General features: G+C 37.2%; 1 long non-coding RNA gene across 1 annotated transcript; it reads right to left on the minus strand.

The window, feature by feature from the left end:
• Positions 1–5,284: 5,284 nt before the first annotated feature.
• Positions 5,285–6,151, minus strand: LOC110684545. The gene is made up of 3 exons (XR_002503764.1): positions 6,065–6,151; positions 5,847–5,951; positions 5,285–5,759 (listed from the first exon to the last, which is right to left on the minus strand). It is a non-coding gene; the product is annotated as an uncharacterized LOC110684545 (long non-coding RNA).
• Between the last annotated feature and the right edge of the window lie 1,756 nt (positions 6,152–7,907).

Genomic DNA, 7,907 nt, shown 5'->3' on the forward strand with positions numbered 1-7,907 from the left:
GCTTTTGTTTATATGTTGTAATTATTATGCATGCGATTAAGTTATCAGGTTTTGTTTCCGCGCGGTGTCGGACATCGCAAAACCCAATAGCGGTATAAGAGCCTCTTGCATTTAATTTTTCCAACTAAAAATTAATTAAGGTGATTTAAATGGATTTAAATTTTTGGTTTGCTTCCTAATTAGATTAGGAGCTCGTTTTTAATTGGATTAAAACCGTATTTATGCTATTTTTGGCCTATGAACTCCGATTTTGACTCAAAATTAGTGAATTTTGGGTGGAATCGACGTTCTAAATCATTTTTCACAAAGTTGTTAAAAATGACCTTCTAACAGCTAAAATTCACCCAGAAAGTGGTTTTTCGAGGGGTTTTTCGTTTTTGACGAAAAATTTTAAATCTTTAAATCTTGATTAATTATTGCATGCAATTGTTGGATTATGTGTTTGATCATACCATTAATCTTTTGCAATGTTAACTCTTGTTAAGAATGTTTATGAAGTCATAATTGGTGCTTAATTTAGCTACTATTTTAACATAAACTTCTGGAAAAAATTCATGAGAATAATCCCACCTTTGGGCGGTTCATTTTTAATAATCCCACCTTTGGATTATTATTTAATAATCCGACCTTTACCCCCAATTCTTTTTTAATGGTCCTGGGCGACCATCAACCATTTGAAGAGGTAAATTTTTTTTTATTGGTTTAAAATACACGTGTCACTATACAATTTGTCTAAAATTTTAAATTTAAAAACAAAATTAAAAAAAATTAAACATAAAAAAGGAAACCCAGCCACCTCCTCCATTACCACCACCCCAAACCCCCATCCGCAACCTAGCCCCATCCCCACCATAACCACCACCCTAAACCCCCCACCCCGAACGTAACCACCACGAACCCCAAGCCCCCTTCGCGAATTCACCCACCTCGAACCTAGCCATCTCGAACCATAACCATAACCACACCTCCTCTCTTAGCCCACGCACCTCCACCCTGCACAATCAATTAGCCACAACCCTAAAACAAACAACAACCAATCAGCCACACCTTCACACGCACAACCTCAAGACAGCAGCAGCCCCATTACCGCCACTTCCAAACCCCAGCTGCTGCTCTCTCTCTCTCCACCTTGCCATCAGTCAGCAACAACAATTAATCCACCCACATCGAAACCCTAGAAACCCGAAACACTTAGCAAAGAGATGAGAAAGAGGTGGTAAAGCAGCGGTTTACGATTACAGGTAGTTTTTGGGTGTTTCGAGTGGGGTAGAAAGGTGGTAAAGCAGCAGTGGTTGGGGTTGAGTAGAGGGGGTGGTTGAGTTTCGGGTGGAGGTGAAGAATGAGGGTGGGTGGTCGTGGTTGGGGTGGCTAGGGAAGTTGGGAAGGGCAACAGGGTGGTTGGGGAAGGGCGGTGAAGGTGGCTAGGGTGGGTGGGAGTATGTCGGAATTCATGGAGGTGAGAAAGAGGGTAAGGGCAGGGGAAAGAGGAAAAGGGGTGGCTGGGAGTATTTTTTTCTGTTTTTTTTTTAAAAAATTTGACCAATCATAGGCCGCCACGTGTCATGTAACCTATTATAACAGGTTACATGACCGGTTGGGACCATTAAAAAAGAATTGGGGGTAAAGGTCGGATTATTAAATAATAATCCACATGTGGGATTATTAAAAATGAACGGCCCAAAGGTGGGATTATTCCCATGAATATTTCCTAAACTTGCAATTTCACATTTTTGTAAATTAATTGCTTGGAGTTTGAATGTTTATGGTGAATATATTTTTTTGAAGCCCCTAAAATGTTAAAGATTCAATATTTAATTGTTTATGTGGTTGGAACTTAACTTGATAAAATCCATAATGAACTAATTTTTGGTTTTAATCATTTTTAAGTTGATTAAAATCTTAAATGTTCATACTTATGCTTAAAATATTATTGTTCATCATATTGGAAGATTACAATATTCAAATGTGCATAAGTAAGTGTTGGAAAATATTTTCATTGGATGATTATTTAATTTTTCCAACCTTTTTTTTTCAAATCTCATTGTTAATTAAAGAATTAAAGAATGGTTCTTGAATTAATTTTGGTTTGTGCACTTAGATTGAATTTAATTAAGTTGGACTTGTTTTGTTTTCAATATTTGCTCAATATTAGTTCTAAAATCATTTTAGATATAATTTTTATGTCACACAAAAAAATTCGGAATAAAATTCGGAAGCACCACGAGCACAAAATTGAAGCCGAAGCTTCGCGTGCCTAGGCTCGGCCAGCAGGGCTCCTTATGGCAGCCCACATGTTGCTGCCGAGTCAAAGCATGTGCGAGTGTGTGCAGGTGTGTGTGTGAGGGAGCGTACATGTGGTGCGTGGGGTGCGACTGCCAGGCAGTGCCCAGCTTGCATAGCAGCGCCTGCGGGCCAGCATGAGCATGCGCGCAAGCACGCTGCTAGCGCCAGCGACACGCAAGCAAGTTGCGATGTTGCCTGTGCTAGCATGGTGCTGTGGCTGTGCAAGCATCACCCACGCACGATAGCAGGGCTTGGTGCCTAGAAAGCCTAACCTCATGGGTTGGATGCTAGGCACTCAGCCATTGAGGGCTATTATTTTGCGGTTTTTACGATTTTGTTTTTATTAAAACGAGCTAGGCCTCGGTTTTTCCCGGCACTTGGAAAATTATTTGGCAAAATTTTAAGTTAACCGGCTTATTTAATTTTAATTGGATTAATTTTAATTAAGTTAGATGTGGAATTTATTGGGAGCTTCATTAATCGTTTGAGCTATTATTATTGCGTAAATTCACATAATGGGATAACAACTTTGGCTAGTTTTAATTTGGCGCGTTAATCGGATTAACCACCTAAGTTAGTTACTAGTTTGCGCGTGTTTTGCATTGTTGCTTAATTTATTTTGTAAAATGCTTGGGCCATTCAATTAAGAAGTGAATGGATGAATGGAATAGATATTCTAATGCAGGCTTTATAAAATGGAAACTAGTGGGGCTCGACTAGGATAGTAAATACGGACTGCGTTCTGTTATGTATTTTTGTAAATCTAAATACGGACTACGTGCCGTTGAGTATTTTTGTACCTTTATATTTAGATTAGTCCTAGTCATATTATTAGTAGTTACATCATTAGTGGTTATGTTTCGAAGATGGCGATTCTAAGAAGATGAAGAAGAAGATGCAATGAAGATCCTTAAAGATTTGAAAATTCAAGTTTCAAGGGGTCATGCTAGTTGCCAAATGCATCTTTATTTCTTCTTTATATATTTATGCTTATGCTTAAATATAATTGCAATGTTAGATGCATGTTTAGGATTTCGAATGTTGAATGATTAGTTTAGTTCACTTAAATCAACCAACATAGAAACCCTAGGTCCCTATAAAATTGAGTTAAAATTTGCCATTCCAAAGTAACATTTACCGAACTAATGAGAATAGTGATGGGCTATGCCAAAGCAAGGCATTACTACTTTCTTAGGAATGTAAAGTATACTAGGTATACACGTTGATTTTGGTTAAACTCAACGATATCGGTAAGGAGTTCTTAGATGTCGTGGCAATGGAGATAAACGTCACAGAAGCATTAGATGCGACGTTTATCGAACCAAAAATAGCTTAGGGATATTAGAAATTGGATTGTTTACCTTAAAGTATTAAGTTTAAAGACAAGCCAAAGCACGTTTAATCACTTTTTGATTTTTGAGGTCTTGGAATTATTTTATTCTCGCCTAAAAGGGACAAATTTTAATGTGTGGATAAAATGCTTATTAAGATTGAAAATTTGCATGCATTTCAAACTTATTGGTTTTATGAATGGTTTTTCATTACAAATTCTTTAAATTGTAGAAACATGTCTGCCTATAACACCAACAACAATCAATTTTCATTACGCTCAATTCTCGATAAGGAGAAATTTAGTTGGACAAACTTCCTCGATTGGCAAAGGAACTTGCGAATAGTTCTCATGCAAGAGTCAAAGGAATACGTCCTTGATGAGGAGATGCCTGACGCTTCTAATGAGGAGGTCACACAGGCTACCCTAAACCGATGGCACACTGCCAATCGAGATGTCAAATGCATCATGTTGGCCACAATGTCTCCGGATCTCCAAAAGACCTTCTTTGGAAAGGAGACGACTTTTGAGATCATTTTTGAACTTTAGAACATGTTCCAAGAGAAGGCTCGAACTGAGCGGTTTGAGACCCACAGGCATATCCTTGGGAACAAGCTCAAGAAAGGAGAGCCGGTCAGCCCACATGTACTTAAAATGATCGGATTATTTGAGAACATGGAAAGGCTTGATGCTAGGTATTCAACCGAGATGGAAATTGACATTATTCTCCACTCGCTGCACAAAGAATATGATCAGCTCAAGATGAACTATAATATGCATAGCATGGAGAAAACCCTCATTGAGCTTCATGGAATGTTGAAGCAAGCCGAGCAAACATTTAAGAATGAGGGGAAGCATAATATGGTAATGGTCAAGAAGGGCAAGCCATTTAAGCGCCTAGGCATGAAGAAAGGCTTTAACGGGAAGGGAAAGAAGATCTTTTTGCCTAAGTCAAAAGCTACCAAGGAAAACAAGGAAAAGAAGGTAGCCTCTTCTCAATCCGATTCCGATTGTTTCTACTGCAAGAAGAAGGGACATTGGAAACGAGATTGCCTCAAGTTCAAGGAAGATAAGAAGAACGACACCGTTACTTCTAGATCAAATATTTTTGTTTTAGACGTTTACTATACTAGCAAAGCATCATGGTATTAGATACCAGATGTGGCTCACACCTTTGTTCCAATGCTCAGGAACTAAGGAAAAGTGGAAGGCTAGTGAAGGGAGAGGTGGCACTCCGGGTCGGCAATGGATCTAGAATTACAGCCGTATCCGTTGGGACTCTTAGTTTGTCTTTGCCCTCTAGGCTTGTTTTAGACCTTGAAGATTATTATCATGTTCCAAACATTACCAAAAACATTATTTCAATTTCGACGTTGGACGCCAAACGTTTTGAATTTCGGATAAAAGACAATAGTTGTTCATTTTATCTTAATAATGTTTTATATGGTACGACACATTCAAAAAATGGTCTTTATGTGCTTTCACTAGACAAACAGGTTTATAATGTTAATTATACCACCAAAAGGGCTAAGACCGTGGTGTCGAATCAAACTTACTTGTGGCATTGTCGTTTAGGCCTCATTAAAATCAAACGCATCAAGAAACTTCTTCATGAAAGGATTCTTGACTCATTTGACTTAGAGTCGTTTGAAAATTGCGAAGGATGCTTACTAGGCAAGATGATAAAGCAACCATTCTTCAAGTTCGGAGAAAGGGTTGGTGACTTATTGGACCTCATACACACGGATGTATTGTGGAACAATGAGCACAACCGTAAGAAATGGTTATCACTATTTTATCACATTCACGGACGACTATAGTAGATATAGCTATGTCTACCTTATGTCGCACAAATCTGAATCTTTTGAGAAATTCTTTTCAGATTGAAGTGGAAAATCAGCTTGGCAAGAAAATCAAAGCACTTCGATCAGATCGAGGTGGTGAGTAACTGAGCTACGAATTCAACGATCATCTGAAAGAACATGGTATTCTCTCTGAACTAACCCCAAGTCCGTAACCTGTAGGACAATCAAGGATCTCTCCACCATGCATGCATGGTCAGCTCAAAGGCTTCATCTTCAAGTTCCTGTTGGGACTTAGAAAGGTATATCAACCTCAACTCTTCAACTTTATCTTTCGCATCATCCTATAAAAAACGCCAAAAAATAATATAGTAAAAGAACATCATTTCCACATAAAATGACAAGCTTTAAAACACATTTAGATCTTTTACCACAAAATCTTCAGTCACTGTGCCTGGAAGAAAACTTCCATCCTTGCTTGTATGAGGTTTTTTCCAGGGAGCTAATAAGCTCATCTTTTCTCCATGGTCATCTTCCTATATATTAGTAATGTAAGAAAAAATATATATGAACAAGATGATTACATAATCAATTAGTTAAAAAAATATGTTTGTAGCGTATGATGGTCATTTATACGAATGGTTCATACATGGTCAGCTTGTTTGTTCGCAAAACTGTTAGAACCGCATCTATGTAATTGATTTAGGGAGGCCCGTGCTGCTTTACCACATGCTCATAGTGACTGCACTCATATTCAAAGTCATAAATAAAATTAAGGGGATGCCCTGCATTCTTCAATATAATTAAGGGGATACATTTATGCCAAACAACTAGAGTTAATACTATATGAGTACTATGTTACTATCAGAGCTGTGATCTTGGAAGATAGGAGAGAATTTTTCATTATGTAGTTTGCATTAAGACCAAATAAACTCTAATTAGAAAGCAAGATGTCTGATATCTCAATAGGAAGAAATGTACTTACTTTCCCTTTCTCTGAATCCCAATACTTAAGTAGCTTTATCCAATTTTGACTACTAATCCCATGCGGTGGTGTAGCGCTACACATCTCTTCTAAATTTTTCTCTATTGGTTTGTAGTAATCCTTCTTAAGATTAAACTTATATTGCCTCCAACTTTTATTAACACGCTTGAGGTCTGCTTTGTTATATTGTTCACTTATGGGAATCACAAAGCGATCCTTATATATGAAAAATAAGTAACTTCAGTAAGAGTATTATAGGTTAGTAAAAATAAACAAATAAATTCATGAATGAAAAAGTAGTTTCTTATGACAAGTAATAGAAAAAGAGGTGATACACATTCTCATCTCATTAATTATCTTCTTTTTAAAATAATGCTCATCAATAACATGCCAATCCTCTTCTCCAAGTGGACAATACGTCTCTATCTTCGTAATTTTACCAAGGAATCGGATTAAAATATGTCCACCTTTTCGAATGGGTTGGTACAAGTCATTAAATTCAACATAGAATCTGAAGCCATTATTACTCCAAACATTAATAGGCTGAATAGAACCACTCAAGTACACAATGTTACCATTAGCATCTGCACAAAAGCAAGGGACTTAAAAATTGAATAAAATTGCAAATTTATTTGACACATGCATACTAAAGATAATATATTGCTGGAAAAAGAACATATCATCCTACTTAACTAGTGATTGTTCGTTATTAGTTTTGTAGATACCAATGATTACTGTTAGGTTTTTAGTGAATTCAATAAGAAAAACACTTAAAATTTGTGTGGGAACAAAACCTAAATTATATGATTACAATTCTAAATTGAAAATATCAAATACAAAACAATGTATTACAATCAAGTATTAGAATTGTCAATGAAATTACTGAAAATTTACAAAGACTACACTAGTGTGAAGTATCAAACTTGCCTTTCCTCCAAGCCGACAACACTAAGCATGAACATGAGAATATCGATGACCACGTAAGTCTCAAACCTTGATACACTGTCAAAGGCGTGTATACACTTTCCTAAAGAGGTTTATTTCCCCTACACGATGCTTGGGTTAAACTAGAAATCCTCTTTGAGATATAATTGACAGCCAATTTCGTTCTTAGCACTAGAAACGAAATACAATGAACAATTCACAATGATGGCTAAGGTTCAAGAATTTTTCTCACAAAAGTTTTCAAGAAGTTTGAGAGAAAATGTGGAGAAAAGTTGGGAAGAATTCTGTAAAATGAAAAACTCTCTCTCCTTTCGTTAAAACGAAAGATATTAAAAGACGAGAAAATAACCGCAAAAAACCGCAGACAAAGGAAGCAGCGCGGGCTTGCCACCAGGCCACGCGGGCGCGCCTACCCAATTCTGCCCAAATTTTGCATTTTTCCAGAGAGTTGGCGCGATTTTGAAGCAGTTTTGTCGCGGGCCGCGCCAACCGTGCACGGACGCTCCACTCTGACTCTCTAAATCATTCGATATAAATCAAATGATCACAATTTCTCTCATAC

Source organism: Chenopodium quinoa, unplaced genomic scaffold (genome assembly GCF_001683475.1).
Source record: "Chenopodium quinoa cultivar QQ74 unplaced genomic scaffold, ASM168347v1, whole genome shotgun sequence".
Lineage (NCBI taxonomy): Eukaryota > Viridiplantae > Streptophyta > Magnoliopsida > Caryophyllales > Amaranthaceae > Chenopodium > Chenopodium quinoa.